The sequence below is a fragment of the Diabrotica virgifera genome, chromosome 1 (genome assembly GCF_917563875.1).
Source record: "Diabrotica virgifera virgifera chromosome 1, PGI_DIABVI_V3a".
Lineage (NCBI taxonomy): Eukaryota > Metazoa > Arthropoda > Insecta > Coleoptera > Chrysomelidae > Diabrotica > Diabrotica virgifera.
This window is the reverse complement of record NC_065443.1, coordinates 54440158-54461778: the sequence shown is the minus strand read 5'-3', so window position 1 is coordinate 54461778 and position 21621 is coordinate 54440158. Positions and strand designations below refer to the sequence as shown.

At 34.5% G+C, this 21621-nt stretch overlaps 1 protein-coding gene across 1 annotated transcript in view; it reads left to right on the top strand.

Moving 5' to 3' along the window:
• LOC114328595 (uncharacterized) overlaps positions 1-21621 on the top strand; it is a 288450-nt gene that overhangs the window by 189337 nt on the left and 77492 nt on the right. The gene's annotated exons all lie outside the window — the stretch shown is intronic.

Below are 21621 nucleotides of genomic sequence, written 5' to 3'. Positions count from 1 at the left end.
CCTGTACGCGGGGCTCTACAGGAATCGACAACGAACCCCAGCTACTCGTGGGAATAAATATGAATACTCACCAACATGCAAGGCAAGCACGGTGTTTAAATGCCACAAACCCGACCAGTGTAAACCATCCCCATTCAAAGTGCGTCAAAAGTATAAACCTCAACATCGCCACATATAATGCTCGGTCGCTCTCTACCGAAGAAATTTAGGAAGAACTTTCAAAAGTGAATTGGGATATTGTGGGTATCAGCGAAGTTAGGAAAAAAGGAGAGATTTATCTCACTCCCATCACGCCATCTGTGGTACTACAAAGGAGAAGATGAATCGACAGTCGGAGGTGTCGGCTTCTTTATTCACAAAAGAATTGCGAACAGAATTGTGTCAATAAACCAAATATCAACAAGGGTGGTGTACTTATACATCAAAATGAGCACCAGATATATCCTAAAGTGCATTCAAGTGTACGCACCTACTACAGGCCATTCAGACGAAGAAGTCCAAATATTCTACGACCAAATATCATGTGCAATCAAGGAAAATCCTGGCCACTTCTTAATAATAGGCGGTGATTTCAACGCCCTGGAAGACCCCTCTGAAATAATATTGGGAAATTTTGGAAGCGAAGGCAGAAATGATAGAGGCAAACAACTGTTAACTTTTCTTTTGGAAAACAATATCTATCAAATGAACAGCTTCTTTGAAAAGAAAAGACACAGAAGATGGACTTGGGAAAGTCCTGATGGAAAAACAAGGAACGAAATCGACTATTTCTTAACAAACAAAAAAGAATTAGTTAAAGACGTAAATGTGTTAAACCAGTTCAGTACAAGCAGTGATCACAGGTTAGTAAGAGCTAAATAACAATATCGATCGAAAAGGAAAGACTAGAGCTGAGGGAGACCTATGTCCAGTAGTGGACGTGTACAGGTTGATGATGACTATTTATCGCATAAAACAGTTTAAATTTTGGCGTTCAAACGTTTAGTAAGCTATTAGACATATTTTTCTTTATCCAATCTTACAAAACAACCAGTGCAGGTGTGGTTGTATCATTGTCAGTTTCAATAGCTTTAGATCTGTTCTTTATCGGTATCCGTTATGACTAATTGCTTCATTCAATCGTAACCATCAAACAATTTCATTATCCAAACAGAATAATTCTAAATTACATCTGTATTTTTATTTGTATCTCAAATATTAGTTGGTTAGAAATATCATTTAGTGATAGCTTAATTGTTTGGGATTATGATCGACATTTATTTAAAATCGGTACCGATTTTATCGAAATATAGGCGGATATAACTATTGCGACTCTCCACTTATCCCTTTTCTGTTAGATTATCTTAAAACACAGTATACCTAAACATAAACAATAAATAATAACTTTATGGTATAAAATTATGGTTACCCCGTAATTTGAATTTAAGAAATTATTGTTCTTTTTCGGTTGTAACATAGGTTACTATAATAGTCCAGAGAAATAAGGTTTTTGTCGGGACACTTGAGCAGCCAGGTTGCAAATGGATTTTTTGGGTACTATATAGGGTGTAACAAAAATACAGGTCATAAATTTAATTACATATTCTGGGACCAAAAATAGTTCGATGGAACCTAACTTACCTTAGTACAAATGTGCACATAAAAAAAGTTACAGCCCTTTGAAGTTACAAATTGAAAATCGATTTTTTCCAATATATCGAAAACTATTAGAGATCTTTTATTGAAAATAGACATGTGGCATTCTTATGGTAGTAGTATCTTAAGAAAAAATTATAGTGAAATTTGGACACCCCATAAAAATTTTATGGGGATTTTGTTCCTTTAAACCCCCCCAAACTTTTGTGTACGTTCCAATTTAAATATTATTGTAGTACCATTAGTTAAACACAGTATTTTAAAAACTTTTTTACCTCTTAGTACTTTTTCGAGATATTTTGAATATTTGTCAAATCCACCACATATTTGTATATGGCAAGTACGATTATGGAGACTTGGTAATAATATGAAAATTTATTTACGATTTACATTTTTAGGTATATTTTGAACCATATTAAAAAAGAAGTCACATCTCGATAAAAAGTGCCTTCTCGAAAAAATACAAAGAGGCAAAAAAGTTTTAGAAACACTGTGTTTAACTAATGGTATCACAGTAAAAGTTTAATTGGAACATACACAAACATTTGGGGGGTTTAAAGGAACAAAACCCCCATTAAATTTTTATGTAAACATATTAAAAAGGAAGCCGCAACTCGATAAAAACTGCCTTATCGAAAAAATACTAAAAGACAAAAAGTTTTAGAAATATTGAATTTAACTAATGGTACCACAATAATAATTTAATTGGAACGTACAAAAAGTTCGGGGGGGTTTAAGGGAACAAAACCCCCATAATTTTTTTATGGGATGCATAAGTTTCACTATAATTCTTTTTGAAGATGTTCCTGCCATAAGAATGCCACATGTCCATTTTCAATAAAAAATCTCTAGTAGTTTTCGATATATTCGAAAAAATCGATTTTAATTTTGTAACTTTAAAGGGCTGTAACTTTTTTTATGTGCATATTTGTACTTAGGTAAATTAGGTTCATTCGAACTATTTTTGGTCTCAAAATATGTGATTTAATTTATGACCTGTATTTTCGTTACACCCTGTATACCTAATACATTATAAATACAAAAATGCCCGTCACAGTTCGGACGAGAAACTTAGTTATTAACAAATAAGAGTAAAAAATGGTAGTTTTTTAGTTTAAATCGCTACAGGTAAAAATAGGGTAATTAAATATCTTATTTATAATATTCTTCTTTTTGTAGATGAGCCAAGGTTTAAAATGGCACTTTTTGAATTTTGGTCCGATCATTTTTTGTTTCGGAAAGTGCAAAATAAGACTAAAATTTCAAAAATAAAAAATGTGCTATAACTTTTGCGAAAATGGCCTTAAGACTTTCATATTGCATGTAAAGTTAAGTCAAACATTCCATATAATGCACAAAAAATTTTAAGACGATTCGTCAATTAGTTTAAGTTTTATTCAATTTGTTTATCGCAAAGAGCTTTTTTTCGCAATATTATTGTTCAGAAAATAATAATGACATAGCAATTCTGTGGAAACCACATGCAATAATAATAGTTATATTTTTAAGTATTGAAAAAAATCATTAAAAAGTCGTTTTTATCACTCCGAAAAAAGGTTAGTAAAATAGAGTCATTTTTGGCTTCTAAACAATTTGAATAACTTTGTTAATATTGACTATAGAGTAAATCTACTTTAGGATTTCAAAAGCTGGTATTTTTATACGAATTTTCAGAAAAAACTTTTTTCCTAGGTTAATTAGGTTCAAAGTTAGCCACTTTTATTATTTAATTCGCAGGTACTTCTATATACATCAAATTCTCCTGTAACAGTGTACATACTACTCCAGTTCTCCTGTACCATACTACTCCGAAACGGCTTGGCCAATTTTTATATAATTTTACACGTTTATCCTGTAGGACGTTGTAGAGGTTTTAATCTATTTTTTATACCCATAAGTTATAAGGGGGGTTGCCCCCTGACATTTTTTTTAATTTATTTGGACAAAATTATTTACCTTAATTTTATATGATGTAGAATTAAAAAATACATACATACATACATAATCGATGATCCTCTTATACCGTAAGGTGTCGAGGTGTCTTCTTTACTCGTTATTCTCTGCGAACTTACGCCACTTTTTCGGCCCCTAGCTAATTCTTTGGCTTCCTGCCACGATTTTCCTCTATTCTGCAATATTTCCATCACACTTGTATTCCACGTTTTCCTTGGTCGTCCTCTCCTGTTTTTCCCTATCGGCCCCACTTCCCATGTCATTTTAACCTGTCTGCCGCCGTTCATTCTAAATAAGTACCCAGTCCATTTTAATTTCTTTTCATGAATGTTTTCCTTTAATGATTTTACTTTTAATTATCTTCTGATATCTTCGCTACGTCTTTTATCGATTCTCCTAGCTCCCACGACTTTTCTTAAATACCTCATTTCCGCTGCTTGCAATCTGTTTTCTTGTTTGTCGTTAAATACCCAATTCTCTGCTCCATATGTAGTGATGGGTACGTAAATTGTTTTAAATATTATCATTTTGGATTTCCTAATTATTTCTTTTTTATTTAAAAAGTTTTTATACAGCGAATTATTGTTAGGTGGGGTTGTGTGTACATAACGTACTCTATAAGAATACGAGTACATACAAATTTAAAAAATTATGATCAAAATCCATCAACAAGTTCCAGCGATATTAGTCGCAGCATATGTTTGCAAAATCAGTTTCATTTTTGAGTGCACGTATTTTAGTAATTCCCCTCCACCGACCACGAATTAATTCCGTTCGGACGCCATTTTTAAAGCTTTATTAACCACTCTGTTGAGGTTCAAAGTTTACCTAAACTTTTACACATAACCTATATATCATCAACTTCAAAATGGCTCTAGTTAGGTTGCTTAATTGTTATAAACAAAGTAGCCGTCGATTAAATAAAAAAAGTGGCTAACTTTGACCGTAATTAACCTAGGTGAAAAGTTTTTCTTTAAAAATTCGTATAAAAATACCAGTTTTTCAAATTCCATTGTAATTTTAGCCTACAGTCAATATTAACAAAGTTATTCAAATTGTTTATAAGCCAAAAAGACTCTATTTTAGTAAAATGTTTTCTGGGTGATAAAAGTGACTTTTTAATGATTTTTTTAAATGCGTTGAAAATATGACTATTCTTCTTTCATGTTGTTTTCACAGAATTGCTGTATCACTATTATTTTCTGAACAATAACATTGCGAAAAAAAGCTCTTTGGGATAAACAAATTGAATAAAATTTAAACTAATTGACGCATCGTGTTAAAATTTTTTGTGCATTGTGTGGACTGTTTGACTTAACTTGTAATGAAATAAATGAAAGTCCTAAATTCATTTTCGCAAAAGTTATGGCAAATTTTTTATTTTCGAAATTTTAGTTTTATTTTGCAATATCCGAAGCAACAAATAATCGGACCAAAATTTAAAAAACGCTATTTTAAACCTTGGCTTATTTACTAAAAGAAAAATATTATAAATAAGACATTTAATTAATAATTAAATTTAATTAATAATAATTACCCTATTTTTACCTGTAACGATTTAAACGAAAAAACTCTCATTTTTTACCCTTATTTGTTAATAACTAAATTTCTCGTCCAATCTGTGACGGGCATTTTTGTATTTATAATGTATTAGGTATATATAGTACCCAAAAAACCCATTTGCAACCTGGCTGCTCAAGTGTCCCGAACATGGTATATTTTTGCCTTATTTCCCTGATGTAAATGGATTGCTTAAGGAGGTAGGCGCAAAATCTTGATCCAATGCTACTTAAATGCATTCATTTTTTCGGATCCTGAGAAAACTAATAACTATTTTTGAAAGATTTAAACGCAGAATGAAAGATTGCATTATTACCGAGGGCTAGAAATCCCTTAGAATTAACAAAACGTTTCTTTCGAATAAAATATTTGAAATTAAAAATCACACACAATTTTCTCTTTTTTTCACCCCTTTAACTTATTAACAAACATTATAGAAGTTTTTAGGGACTTTTGGCGCTCGGTAGGTCGCCTAAAAATGCAGTATTTCTTTCTGCGTTTAAATTTTTCAAAAATACTTATATATTGTTATATTTCTATTTGATATGAAAATTAAATTTTGATAATTATAAACAGAATTCAATTTAATATAAAATATTTTCAATTTTCTCAACCACGGGCATATAAATTTAGAACAACCTGTATACAACAAATTGTTATGTTTAATTTTAAGAAGTGATTAGACGAAGCTTACGAAACTCGGGACAATGCGCTTAGAATAAACAAAGTGAATGGCGCGTACCATTATCGTTGTTCGCGGAAGGTTCGATCATTAGCCTATGCTAAATAAGACTCAGTTGAAAAAGATAATAGGTCATTATCGTTGTTCGCGGAAGGTTCGATCATTAGCCTATGCTAAATAAGACTCAGTTGAAATAGAGAATAGGTCATTAAAATTTGTAAATAGTAGAAAGTAATTTTAGAATGGGAATTAACTATTTCTTTTTTGAAATCCATTAAGCATATTTAGAAAGATTAAAAATTGGTTTTGAGGAAGACTGCGAATGAGAGTTGGTGGTGGAAGGTTGATTTGTGAATCTGGAAGGGATATTTAGAAAGTAGGGGAATGAACGACAAATATAGATCAGAATGTTTTGAGCTGTCGAGAAGTGAAGTCCAGTAGTAGACGGTAGTGTACGGAGAGTGAGAAAGCCGGTATAGTTCCGTGAGTGTGGAGTATCTATCGTGGAACGAGAGGTAGGCCAGGTCGAGAGTAAAGAACCTCCTTGAGCCAAGAGTGTCCCGGTAGCTGATTGAAGTTTCGAAAAAGGTAGAAACACGGCATCACGACAGAAGCAGGAACGGGAGCTATACGAGCTAGTTTTCAAAGGAGAACATTACTGGAAGCCAGGACGAGGTTTTGATCGCAGCCAAGGATAGCAGGAAACGGGTCTTGTGTGAAGACATTCTCAGTTCACCAGAAAAAGGTCAGTCTCATTTGTTTGGACATGAATGTATGGGTTTTTCGTATTAAATACCACATTTAAAATTGAAGAACATAATCAATAATATCCGAAAAGCTTCATCAAACTTAAATAGAATTGTTGCTAATAAATCCTAATAGTTAAATGTTAATAAAAACTTTCAATTGGAAACCAAAAGGAAATAAGATTCCCATGTGTAAATGTTATGTTTAAGAATAATAAGATATAGCAAATATTAAGCAGTGATTGCCATTTAAATAAAATAAACCATATTTTGATTATAATTGTAACCCATATGTGTGTATTATTTTACTCTTTTCTTTCCTATCCCGATTAGGAACCATTGAGAAATCCTTAGAAGCCACGAGAGTAAGTAATTAATTTTATAATTCGCCCTGAGATTGAAAACATATTGATATGTGATCTGGTAAATTAATTAGATTATGATTAATGCATTGATTAAATTAAATGACATATAAGAATATTATCTCATATCAATAATCAAGATCACATCAACTGGCGCCCAACGTGGGGCATTGAAAAGTATTTCTAGTGGCAAATTTGAAGGATAGAAAGAGTAAAGCCGGTATTTGAAAATTTATATGCCTGTGGTAAAAAGTGAGATACTTACATTTGATAACATAAAATTTTAGATCTCTTTAGGTACAAATTTTACATAACTGATTTAATATTTTGTTTTTACGATATTTACATTTGATATATTTATTGAAAATTTATAATATTTGGGTGAGAAAAAGTCGTCTTGGTAACATACTAGTAAAATTTCATATTTGGCGGGGACAGTACTTCTTGAAAACAAATGTCTGTGACAAGAAGCCAAAGCAAAGACAACAAAAAACAAAAAGAACATTCAAATCAAGAGAATAATTCAGACCAAGAAGATATTTTAGACACGACAATCATGGCATCAGAACAGCAAGAATTATCAGGAATAGATAAATTATTACAAATGATGCAACTCCAGTCGCAAAGAATGGAACAGAAAATGGATGAAACACAACAAAAACTGGATGACAATCAAAGAGAAACAAAACAAGCAATGTATGAAGCAAAAAGGACGATGGATGAAAATCAACGTGAAACGAAACAAGCCATGGAAGAAACATCAAAGAAAATGGATAAAGTGGAACAAAAAATGGATGAAACACAACAAAAATTGGATCAAAAAATGGATGAAACACAACAAAAATGAAACAAGCAATAGAAGAGAACAACAAGAAAATGGAGGAACGCATAGAAAAGTATGAAATGAAAATTAAAGATCACATGCAAGAACAAGAAATAAAAATGGAGTTAACGAATTGCCAGAAAAAAGAAATGGAAAGTTTGGAAAACAAGTTGGAAAATGCTATTCAAGTAGACAGAGAAGAAGTGGAAAAAAGAATCACAGAAATAGAAAAACAAGTCACCGAAAACAGGACGCAACAGAATGTCGGAGAAAGAAGAGAAATGGTTATACATAGCACAGATGACGTGAAGATAAGGTTTGGCGGGGATGTAAGAAGATTACACCCAGTGCCGTTCATAAATAGCCTGAAAAAGAAAATACAGCACATCGGAAATTTCGAAACAGCAAAAGAAACTATCAGAAACCATCTCAAATATGAAGCAAGCCTATGGTTCGATAGTAAAGAAGAAGAATTCGGCAATTGGCAACAATTTGAACAAAAATTTTTGAATTATTTCTGGGGAAAGGTCCAACAATTGGAAATTAACAAGGAATTGCAAAATGGGAAATACAATGATAGGATGGGTGTATCAGAAAGGACATATGCTTTACAAATTTACAATAATGCAAAACATTTACAATATAATTACTCATCGGAACAATTAGTCGAACTGATTGCAAGACATTTCGAAGAAACGCTGGAAGACCATATCACATTGCAAAACTACAAAGACATAGATAGTCTATGCCAATTCTTACAAATAAGAGAATCACGTCTAAGAGAAAGAAAATCAAGAAGGTCGCGAGAAGATTACAGGCCCCGAGAAACACAAGATTACAGAGATAGAAATCAAAATAGGAGGGACTATACAAGACGAGATTTTAATCCCAGAAGGGAAAACGAAAATAGAGACAACGGAAGAGGAAATTATGAACAAAGAAATAGGCAATGGAATGAGGACAGAAATCGAGAATACCAGAATAGAAACACCACACGCCCAAATCAAGAAAACAGAAATAATGGTAGACAAAATGAACAGGGATATCGAGAAAACCGAAACAGATCCGACAGACCAAGAGAAAATAGAAGAGAAGTAAATAATACCCAGACAGATGAATATGACGGAGAGAGACATTATGACGAAAATATAAACAACGATGAGCAACCGGCGTCTTTTCACGACGGCGCTCACTAAAAACCAAAAATCAAACAGGAATCTTTTGTCACCCCAAGGAGTTTATTAAATTGGCAGGAAACAACGAAAAGAAAAATGGAGTTAATTTAAAATTTGTGGATGGATTCATCAACGAGAAACCAATTAAAATTATGATAGACACTGGATCTGAAATAACATTGGTCAACAGAAAACTAATAGAAGAAGTTAACTTAACAAATTTAATTTACAAAATACCTAGGGTAAATTTAGTGGGCGCAAACAAACGGACATTGGCAACTATAAATGAAGGCATACGAGTAATGGTACGACTGGGTAAGAATATGTATGCACTACAATGTGTAATAATGCCAAACATGTCACATGACATGATAGTAGGAGTTGACGAATTGGCAGAAAAACATGTAGTGATAGATTTTAAAAATAATACGATGAAACTAACAGAAGAAAAAGAAAAAGAACAGGACAAGGAACATGAGAAACAAAATACGGACGAATCAGGTAAAGAACAAACAGTGGAAATGAATTTGGCAGCGAAGCAAGGACAAAGAAAAAAAAGGAGAAAAGGTCAGAAAAAGATAAAAGAAAATGAAACCTGTGGCTCCTCAAAAGAAGAGTTGAGCCCAGAAGAAGAAAATTTGAGAGTATCAGAAACAAAGGAAACCTGGGATTCCTCAAAAGAAGAGACGAGCTCAGGAGAAGAAGAAATAAAGCTAAAAAATGAAAGTGAAAAGAATATGATTGAAACAGTGGTATTTGAAGAGGAGGTATATGCAAACGAGGATGCAGAATGCACGGTAAACATGTGTGAAGAATCTGAGAAAAAAGACAGAAAATTGATATGTGGAGAAGGGAAAGAAAAAGAATTGCGGTTGATGTTAAGAAACTACGAAAATTTGATCAATGAGGAAAACAGAGTGGCTAAAAAGTACGAACATTCATTTGAGGTGAAAAACTTGGGAAATTTTCGATCAAAGACTTACCCGATTCCATACAAGTATCGACAAGAGGTGAAAGACGAAATAAATAAAATGTTGTAAGATCAAATCATCGAAAGATGTGATTCACCGTATGTTAACCCGATTGTGATAGTAAAGAAAAGCAATGGAGAATTGAGATTATGTTTAGATGCCAGGAATATCAACCAGCACACTGTATCACAATATGAATCACCTCTAAACATCGAGGCCATTTTTGGAAGAATCACCGGGTCACACATATTTTCGAAAATTGACTTAAAACACAGTTTTTGGTTGATACCGTTGGCTGAAAAATGTAGAAACTACACCGCTTTTTCTATTGATGGTATTGTCTACCGGTTTAAGGTAGTGCCATTTGGATTGCAGAGTGCTTGTGCTGCACTCGTCCGAGCTCTACATACCATTTTGAATCGCCATGAAGATTTCATAGTTCATTATATCGATGATTTATTAATTTTTTCACAAGATACTCAGAGTCATCTGGAACACATAGAAATAATTCTGGAAGAATTGGACACAGCGGGATTGAAATTAAGCATTGAAAAATGTCAATTTTTTCAAAAAGAAGTCATGTATTTGGGTTTTCAATTGGACACCAAAACAGTAAGATTAGCCGAAGACAGAGTCAAGCTCGTAGATGAATACCCAAGACCAACGAATTTGAAAACATTGAGAGGTTTTCTTGGCACGATTAATTATTTTAAAAAGCTGATTCCCGATTTGAGCCAAAAGGAAATCCCTCTGATAAAATTGCTTAAAAAAGGAATAAAATGGAATTGGAAAGAAGAACAGGAGGAAGCTTTCGAAACATTAAAACGAGAATTCGCAAAAGGAACGAAAATATACCACCCCATTTACAATTTACCTTTTATACTCCGAACTGATGCGTCCATACAAAAATTTGCAGGAGTTCTGTCTCAAATACAAAACGACCAAGAAGTGCCGATATGTTTTATATCTCGAGTGACTAAAACACATGAGAGAAAATATAGTGTTACAGAATTGGAGTTTGCCAGTGTACTATATTGCGTAAACAAATTGAGGTTTTACTTATTGGGAGCAAAATTCACAATCGAAACAGACCATGCAGCTTTAGTACATATCATGAAGAATAGATTAGTAAATAATAGAATACATAGAGGCATTCTATTATTACAGGAGTATGATTTTGAGTTCCGATATATAAAAGGAAAAGACAACATAATAGCCGACGCTCTAACACGGGATGAGGACACCGGAAAAAAGGAAACAGTTACTCTACAGGTGGGACTAAATAGATTAATACAAGAAGAAGGGATATATTCGTTAAATGAGATAAGGACAAACCAGGAAGACCTAGAGGAAAGAGGGAAAAGAAGAGCGGAAGTAGAAAATAACATATATTTTAAGAGAATAGACGGAAAGGAACTATATTTAGTGACACAGACATTGGCCGAAAAGATAATAAAGAAATTACATGAGGACAATGGACATATCGGTAGCAGAAAAGTTTGGCTCGTTTTTAGGGAAAATTACATCAGCCGACAGGATTACCGCATTGCAAAGGAAATTACCCAGAAGTGCGATGTATGTCAAAAATATAAGAGTCGGAATTTCAAAAACGAAAATGTTGCCAAAAATATTGAAGCCCGAAACAAACTAGACATTGTAGCAATAGATATGTTAAGCGACCTAATTATGACCACTAAAAGGAACAAACATATTTTGGTAATGGTGGATGTGTTTTCAAAATACGTAAAATTATATAGTTGCCGCACAACAAAGGGGGAAGAAATATTAAGAAAAATTGACAATTTTATAGCCATAGTAGGAACACCAAAAAAGATTCTACTGGACAATGCAACGTATTTCCGAAATGATCGTTTCAAGGGACAACTTCGAGAACGAGGAATAGAGACAAATTTTGTCAGCATCAGGCATCCACAGAGTAATCCTTCGGAACGATTCATACAGGAAGTGACGAAATTTCTTCGCATTGCAACAGATGGTCAGCATCGCCACTGGGACAGGAAAATGGCGGAAATAGAAAGGTATCTAAATACAATTCCGAGCACAGTAACAAAAGAGACCCCAGAATACATCATGAAGGGTGTACTGCCGATAAGGCCATGGGAAGACCAAGAGCCAAAAGAATATCAACAGGTGATTGAAACCGTACAGAGAAGATTACGGCGAAGCAACGAAAAATATATCCAAAGACAGGAACACAATAGAAAAAGAAGACCAGTGACTTTCCAAAAGGGTGAAAAAGTACTCGTGAGGGCATTACGAGTATCAAATCTTCCTGGGGGCATTTGCGCAAAGTTGATGCCTGTGTTCGAAGGCCCGTATATCGTGAATAATGAAAATGGGATAAATAGTTATGAGTTGAGGCACAGGAACTCGGAAAAGATCCGAGGAATTTATAATATTCACGATGTATACAAATATCACGAATAAAAAACAGAATTACATGAAGTAGATAGTAAGTTAGGATATAAGACGTAGATTAAAAAGGAAATATACAGGGAGTTGGTTTGCCTCGAGAAAATTTATTTAAAAATGCAGATAAATTTTATCGAATACAAGGCGGGGATTTGTTATATTTCTATTTGATATGAAAATTAAATTTTGATAATTATAAACAGAATTCAATTTAATATAAAATATTTTCAATTTTCTCAACCACGGGCATATAAATTTAGAACAACCTGTATACAACAAATTGTTATGTTTAATTTTAAGAAGTGATTAGACGAAGCTTACGAAACTCGGGACAATGCGATTAGAATAAACAAAGTGAATGGCGCGTACCATTATCGTTGTTCGCGGAAGGTTCGATCATTAGCCTATGCTAAATAAGACTCAGTTGAAAAAGATAATAGGTCATTATCGTTGTTCGCGGAAGGTTCGATCATTAGCCTATGCTAAATAAGACTCAGTTGAAATAGAGAATAGGTCATTAAAATTTGTAAATAGTAGAAAGTAATTTTAGAATGGGAATTAACTATTTCTTTTTTGAAATCCATTAAGCATATTTAGAAAGATTAAAAATTGGTTTTGAGGAAGACTGCGAATGAGAGTTGGTGGTGGAAGGTTGATTTGTGAATCTGGAAGGGATATTTAGAAAGTAGGGGAATGAACGACAAATATAGATCAGAATGTTTTGAGCTGTCGAGAAGTGAAGTCCAGTAGTAGACGGTAGTGTACGGAGAGTGAGAAAGCCGGTATAGTTCCGTGAGTGTGGAGTATCTATCGTGGAACGAGAGGTAGGCCAGGTCGAGAGTAAAGAACCTCCTTGAGCCAAGAGTGTCCCGGTAGCTGATTGAAGTTTCGAAAAAGGTAGAAACACGGCATCACGACAGAAGCAGGAACGGGAGCTATACGAGCTAGTTTTTAAAGGAGAACATTACTGGAAGCCAGGACGAGGTTTTGATCGCAGCCAAGGATAGCAGGAAACGGGTCTTGTGTGAAGACATTCTCAGTTCACCAGAAAAAGGTCAGTCTCATTTGTTTGGACATGAATGTATGGGTTTTTCGTATTAAATACCACATTTAAAATTGAAGAACATAATCAATAATATCCGAAAAGCTTCATCAAACTTAAATAGAATTGTTGCTAATAAATCCTAATAGTTAAATGTTAATAAAAACTTTCAATTGGAAACCAAAAGGAAATAAGATTCCCATGTGTAAATGTTATGTTTAAGAATAAGAAGATATAGCAAATATTAAGCAGTGATTGCCATTTAAATAAAATAAACCATATTTTGATTATAATTGTAACCCATATGTGTGTACTATTTTACTCTTTTCTTTCTTATCCCGATTAGGAACCATTGAGAAATACTTAGAAGCCACGAGAGTAAGTAATTCATTTTATAATTCGCCCTGAGATTGAAAACATATTGATATGTGATCTGGTAAATTAATTAGATTATGATTAATGCATTGATTAAATTAAATGACATATAAGAATATTATCTCATATCAATAATCAAGATCACATCAATATATATATATATATATATATATATATATTAGTTTTCTAAGGATTCGCGAAAAATGAATGCATTTAAATAGTACTGGACCAAAATTTTGCGCCTACCTCCTTAAAGAAAACAATGTTTTAGTCCTAAGTTTATTAAAAGTAATGAAAATGAATTATTTTCCTTTGATATACTAAATAGTGGAAAGGGCCAATTATAATTTGATCTGATTTTTGTTGAAACAGTAAAAACAGTTGAAATTTTAAGAACTTCAGTAGTGAATTCCCTTCTGTGGCAGTGATAACATCTTGCAAACGACGAGGCATGATTTGGATAAGATTTTAGATCACATTGTGCGAAAGATTGTTCAATTCCTTCATCAATATCGCGAAGCTCTTTTGGGTATCTGGGGACCGGCACATGACTCATTAAGCGTCTCTTTATCTCGTCCCAAACATGTTTTGTGGGATTGAATTCTGGACTGCGAGCAGGCCAAACAAATCGTGTGATATGAATCTTGTCAATATACTCAGCAACTATCCGAGATAGTGTGTGGCCGTTCATTATCATACATAAACGTTGCATAATCTCCAAGAATAACCATAAACGGTAAAACAGTCTTCTAGAACCTGTGTCAGCCACCTACGCACAGTCAATGTCCTATTCTAGATGAAGACTTACCCTGTACGAGCGTCAAACGATATACTCCCCATATGCCATAACTGACCCTCCACCAAATGGAAGCCGCTTGTGAACATAAATGTGTTTCACCATCTTTGGATGGTGAAATAATTGTGAAAAGTAATAAGTATTAAGTACCTACAGTCCGTTTCAGACATTAATATCAGTATGGTTGTATATTGAATGCGCGTTTGTCATTCTGTGAATTATCATAAATAAATCCTCCTGTAGAACTCCAAAGCAGATAACAGCGATAATCCTCTACAAGTACCTGCCTTTCACGGCCGCTGCCGTGAAGAGCGGCAACGTTGTCAAGAAAATTCTCATTTAGTTTGCTTGGGCTATCCTTGTACACTGCATCGCATGTTTGAAATACGCTATAGGATAGATATTATACAGTAATGGAGAAATATATGGAAATGCATGCGGTAGAATTAGGATTTTAAGCTGAAGGAAAAATTATATACATAAAACAGCCATAAGACCAATTATTATGATGTAAGGAATTGAATGATATGCAGTTAAAAAGAAAGACGAACAAAGAATGCATATGGCAGAAGAGATTGCTTAGTGAATATATTAAGGGAAGTCTAGGGGTGGCACATTTTGATGCCAAAATGAGTGCGCATAGATTAAGATGATTTGGTCGTATTCAACATCGAGACGTTAATCACCCAATATGAAGAATTGCTGATCTACGTGTTCCTAAAAGGAGTAGGAAAGGAAGACCAAAAAAGACATTGCAAGAGACCCTTAGGCAAGACATGTTGGTTAAAGGGATCAATATTGATATGACCCAAGACAGACAGTACTTCGGTACTTATTTTTCATTAACTACAGTGACTCACAGCTTAAATGATGCAATCCCTACTCAATATAACTAGCTTGTGTCAGTGACTCAATATTTATTCGAAAAAAATTACATACTAAAATTAAATAACTATAAGTCTTTTAAAATAGCATGAGCTATTTTTTGGATTTTGAATATACCTTACTTAAATAACAATAAATATTTAACTATTTTATGTATGATTTTGATGTCACAGCTAAAATGATGCACATGTTAAAAGAAGAAAATTAATAAAGAAAACAAACTTAACGCATTGAAAAATGATTGGTAATATTTTGTAGGTCCTCCTTCAGTATCAATTACAGCCTGTAGTAGTCTAGGCATGAATTCCACCAACTTTCTAGTGTACTCCGGGGAAATTGTGTCCCAAGCTTCAGTAATTTTGACTTTTAATTCATTTCGATTTGATATTGGGGCACTATTTACTTTATTTTTTAATCTCAACCACAAATTCTCAATAACATTTAAATCTGGCGACTGGGCTGGTGTTTTAATGACATTTCGGCAATTATTATAAAGCAATTAAGTTTTGGATCGTTGTCCTGATAAAACCGGTAATTGTTATTGATACCTAACTTTTGAGCACTAGCGGTGAGATGCTGCCTTAGTATATCCAAATACATCATCATCATCATCATCATCATCATCATCCTCCAGCCCTTTGCATCCACTGCTGGACATAGGCCTCCCTAATTTTTGTCCATTGTGCTCTATTTTGAGCACTTTGCATGCAATTTCTAGACATTTTCTTGAGATCGTCAGTCCAAGGAGTAGGTGGTCTTCCTCTACTTCTTTTGTCTAATCTCCACTCAAGTAATCTTGCCTCCACTCAAGTAATCTCTTCGTCCATCTCCCATCACTGATTCGGGCGACGTGCCCGGCCCAGTTCCACTTCAGGGTGGCAATTCGGGACATTACATCGGTAACTCCTGTTCTTCGTCTTAAGTCTTCATTTCTAACTCGATCACGAAGCGATATACTCAGCATTGACGTTTCCATTTTCCTCGGGGCTATTTGCAGCATTTTAGAAGTTGTAGCTGTCAATGTCAAAGTTTCGGCACCATAAAGGCCGCATCCCACCATCAAATAATTTGATCAAACTGGTTTGAGCAAACTGAAAGTGACAGTTAGTGACGTCACATCCTGAGTGTTCATTGTGGATAATAATGAAAAATTTTAATTTTAAATAAAGTATGAACAAGTTAGACAACTCAATACAAAAAATTTGATCAAACTAGACTGATAGTGAGAGCACAGATTTTTAGAATTTCAAAAAAACTGCAATTGTGACGTCACTTTGACGTACTTCCGGAGTTTGCTCAAACTGTTTGATCAAATTATTTGATGGTGAGACGCGGCCTTTAGTCATCACAGGCAACACACATTGGTCAAATGTTTTACGTTTTAAAGAAATTGGTATATCACTTTTAAAGATGTCTTTGAGTTTTCCATAGGCTGCCCATGCTAGGTTTATTCTTCTTCGTAGTTCGCATGTTTGGTTGTCTCTTGTAATCTTTATTTCGTGTCCAAGGTATATGTATTTTTCCACTAGCTCTACTTCGTTGTCTCCAATATTGATATTTCCGCTAGGTACTAGGTTTGTCATGAACTTTGTTTTGTAGATGTTTATTTTAAGACCTACACTGGCACACACTAACTGAAGTTCATGTAGCATTGTACATATCTCCTTAAGGTTGTCAGAGAATAAAACTATGTCGTTTGCGAATTTCAAATTTGTTAATCTTCTACCGTCAATATTCAGGCCTCGCTCTTCCAAAATACATGTATTGGTTTCCAAATGTCCAAATACATGTATTGGTTTATATTCCCGTCAATAAAATGCAGGTTACCTTCTCCTGCAGACGACATACACCCCCACATCATCACTCCACCTCCACCTTGCTTTACCGTAGCTTACATATTTCTTAAATTTTATTTCTTCATTCGGCCTTCCCCACACTGATATTTTTCCATCCGATCCAAACAAGTTTATTTTGAAAATGTATAAACATTCTCAATTTCTTTGCCACACGAAAATGCAGCAGCTGCATAATACCTATGGTCAAATCTCATTTATAAATTTTGAACCTCTCAGGAGGTGTAACCAAAGAAAGTACTTTGTTTCAGTTTATTTAGGTTTCATCGGCAAATATTACTGAATTCCACAAGTTCAAATCTTTATTAACATGCTCCCTGGCGAACACCAATCTAATACGCCTATTTCTTTGACTAATAAAAGGTTTATTTCTAGCACTTCGGCCGTGCGGATTATTTCTTCGTGGTATTCGTCTAATTCGAATATTGACAACGTCAGTCTTGAAAATGTAGACCACTATATATATCTTGGACATACCATCAAAATCGGCAAAGAAAACCAAATAGCCGAAATAAAAAGACGCATACAATTGTCTTGGGTAGCTTTCGGCAAGTTAAGCTTTATCTTGAAGAATAGAGATATACCAATGTGTCTAAAACGTAGAGTTTATGACAAATGTATCTTGCCTGTAACTACATATGGACTGGAGACCATGGCCTTTACAAAGAAAACCTTAGAGCAGCTCAGTACAACTCAAAGAGCGATGGAGAGGGCCATGCTAGGGATTAGTTTGAGAGACAAAATTCGAAATATCGACACTCGTGAAATAACAAAGATTACTGATGTCGCAGAACGTATAGCAAGGCTCAAGTGGCAATGGGTCGGACATGTTGCCCGAGATAATCCCGAAAAATGCACACAGAGACTAACAAACTGGAGACCAAGAGAGAACAGGCGAGGAGTAGGCAGACCGCAGAAGAGGTGGGCAGATGATATCAAACAAGTCGCGGGCAAGCAGTGGATGAGAATTGCCAAGAGTAGAAATCGATGGAAGCAAATGGAAGAGGCATATGTCCAGCAGTGGACGAACACAGGCTGAAGAAGAAGAAGAAGATTCGTCTAATTGTTTCGGGGTTACATCTTTTTCCAAACTGCCTTTCCACCTCATCTCGCAATTTTGGTACACTTTTTTAGGATTATTTGCTATTTATCTGAGAATCCACCTTTCCTCGCGGTCGGTAAAAATTTTATTAGGCGCCAGCCTTGATTTATTTTCAACTCTATTTTCATTTCGATAACGTTCAATAATGTGCTGAACTGTTGATGAACATTTATTTACCATTTTGGATATGTTTTTGGCTATTTCACCATTTCTATGGTGAGTAATAATTAAATTTCTTTCATTAATCGTAGTTCGGCGCCCTATTTTGATATAATTTTGTTATTTGACAATTAAATACTTTGAAAGGTCAAATTAACCCTTTCGATGCGGCTCTCTCTCCGGCGATACTCATGCCCCAGTGCGGCTATTTCTGACGTCAAAACGGTCGGCCGCTTTCGCGCTAAATAATGCGACTAAATGATTCTTTATAACGTTGTTTTATATAAACAAAATAATTGGGTAATTATTTATAATTTTTTTTATTTTTTTTTGAAACAAAATAAATTTTACAAAAAAATACAAAAACGCTATTGTTTAGAAAAACTTAGGATAGAAAGATAGATAAAACAAATTAAAAAATTATTGCACATATTTTTGCATTCAAATTCAATGTAAACAAATGTTAACAAAACAAATAAAAACAAAAAAATTATCCATAACAAAAAAACAACAAAATTATCCATAACAAAAGAAAAACAAAATTATCCAAAACAAAAAATAAAACCAAATAGTCATTTGTTATGTAGAACTTACTTTCTAAAAATGTTTGATGGTGTGAAATCTTTCAAAACAATTCACAACACATAAAGGCACATTGCACTCACGGCACATAAAACTTGTTTCTTTTCTTTTTTTGTTTTTGGCACACACAACACATTTTCTTAGTCCAACTTTCCTACTTGTTGTGGGAGGTACATGCGACGGAAAATGCCTACAAGTAAGCCGCAATGGATTGTCGTCGACTGATCTTCGACCTGCTGACGTGCGCATTTTCCCCTTGTGATTTTCTTCCACTATCTGTTGGATGAGTGTCAGTTGAAATTCTGCCAACGAAGTTTTAGTTTTTGCTACTATATTATTCAAAACGTTTGCATTGAGCAGAACCATATCCATAAGGTGAAGGAAAACTTTTTTGTACCATTTCGCAGTTTTTCGGACGCACTCTACTGAACTCAGTAGCATGTCCGTCTTGTCTACTGCACCCATAAACTTATTGTATGCAACAATACACTGGGGTTTTACAATTGTCCTCCCAGTGAGGCGATCTTTTTTACCAGTTTCCATACCGGTGTTGTTATGTAAGCTCGTAAGCATGTATACTTCTCGTTTATCACAATATTTTAGCGACAACAATTTGTCATCACTTCGGAAACTCCATTCTCCTCTCTGAAGCTTTTCTGCCATTTGCGGCATATATTTTCTATTTTTCCGCACAGTTCCACACGCATTTGTAGCTCTATTATACAGCCATACAAACAGACTGGGGCTTGTATACCAATTGTCACAATACAAAGTATGACCTTTATCCAAATAGCGTGCCAAAAGCGTTAGCACCACATCGCCAGATTTACCCAAATTACAATTATTCGTTTGTAAGTCAGTTGTTGCTCCAGTATAGACAACAAAATCGAGAATGTACCCAGTCACTGCGTCGCATAAAACAAAAAACTTTACACCAAATCGATGTCTCTTCGAGGGTATGTACTGTTTGAAAAAGAGTCGGCCTTTGAAAAGCAAAAGGCTTTCATCTATGCACAATTCTTTATGCGGCTTGACAGCGTTTCGGAAAGCATCACGTACGTGGTCTATTACTGCTCTAATCTTGACCAAACTGTCGCCGTTTTTTGGCAGATTGTTGTCCGAGAAATGCAACATTCGCAAAATCAGAAAAAACCTGTCACGCGACATAAGCTCAGAAAATGCTGGAGTAGATAATAGTGTGTTTGTTGACCAGTATTCACTGAGGCGCAATTTTTTTACACGAGGCATCAGATATGTAATCCCAAAAAATAACCACATCTCATTGAAATCTGTATCTTTCCATTTCTTCAAACGTGACTTAGCGGATACTTCCACATGTTCACAAACGTAAATATAAAATTTGTTTGTTTCCGTAACTATATGATTTACTATATTGTCCGTAAAAAATACTTTACAAAAATCCAAAGGTTTATTTTCAGCAGTCAGCCCATCAATTGTGCAACCAACCTCTGACGAGTCAAATGCAAATGTTTTTGGTAGAAGGTATTTTTTTTTCCAGAGAAAATCGTAGGTATTATTCGATGTTTGGTCTTCGGGCTCTTGAGCAACGTCCATTTCTTCATCGGAATCTAAAGCATTTTGCGTATTTTCTATGTATTCGTCTTCACTGTCGCTTCGAGTAAGAATTTCAAGTAACTCTTTTTCAGTATAAAACTGCCCCTTCTTAGGTCTTGGTAACGCTTTTGAAGGCCCCGGTTGCTGCTCGTCCATTATTTATAAAAACTAATAGGACGATACTGATGTAAAAATGATGCAATACTAAAGTAAAACTGATAGAAATCGCAATGTTTTCGTGTTGGGACAAGCATCGGCAATGAGTGAATAACAACATCTAAACGCAGACGTAAAGAGACCGCCCACTACTCAGCAAGCGCTAGCCCCGCCTTGAATTACCCAGAAATGAACACGTGCGCAGGAAACTGCAATTGTCGGCCACAGCACTTCACGGCAAATCAAAATAACTAAATGACGTCCATAGCACTGTAGGCACGGCAAATCAAAGACGTCAAATGACGTCCGCAGCATTCAAAGGGTTAAACAGAAATAACTGCACTACCTATGAATTTAATCTAACGCCTACTTCGCAAATTTCAAATTGATTAGTTGTGTAATGCTTTATCGTATGCTGCATCATTTTAGCTGTGACATTAAAATCATACATAAAATAATGAAATATTTTTTGTTATTTACGTATGGTATATTTGAAACCCAAAATATAATTTATGCTTTTTATAAGACTAATAGTTATTTAATTTTAGTATATAATTTTTTTCTAATAAATATTGAGCTACTGACACAAGCTAGTTTTATTGAATAGGGACTGCATCATTTAAGCTGTGAGTCACTGTCTTCCTTATGACTTAAGGCTATCAGATACCTGTAGTCAATTTTCCCGTGAAATTGATTAATTTCTAGACTGGGATATACTCAATGTTTCTAGAATCGAATCTATCTATGCTCCGCTTT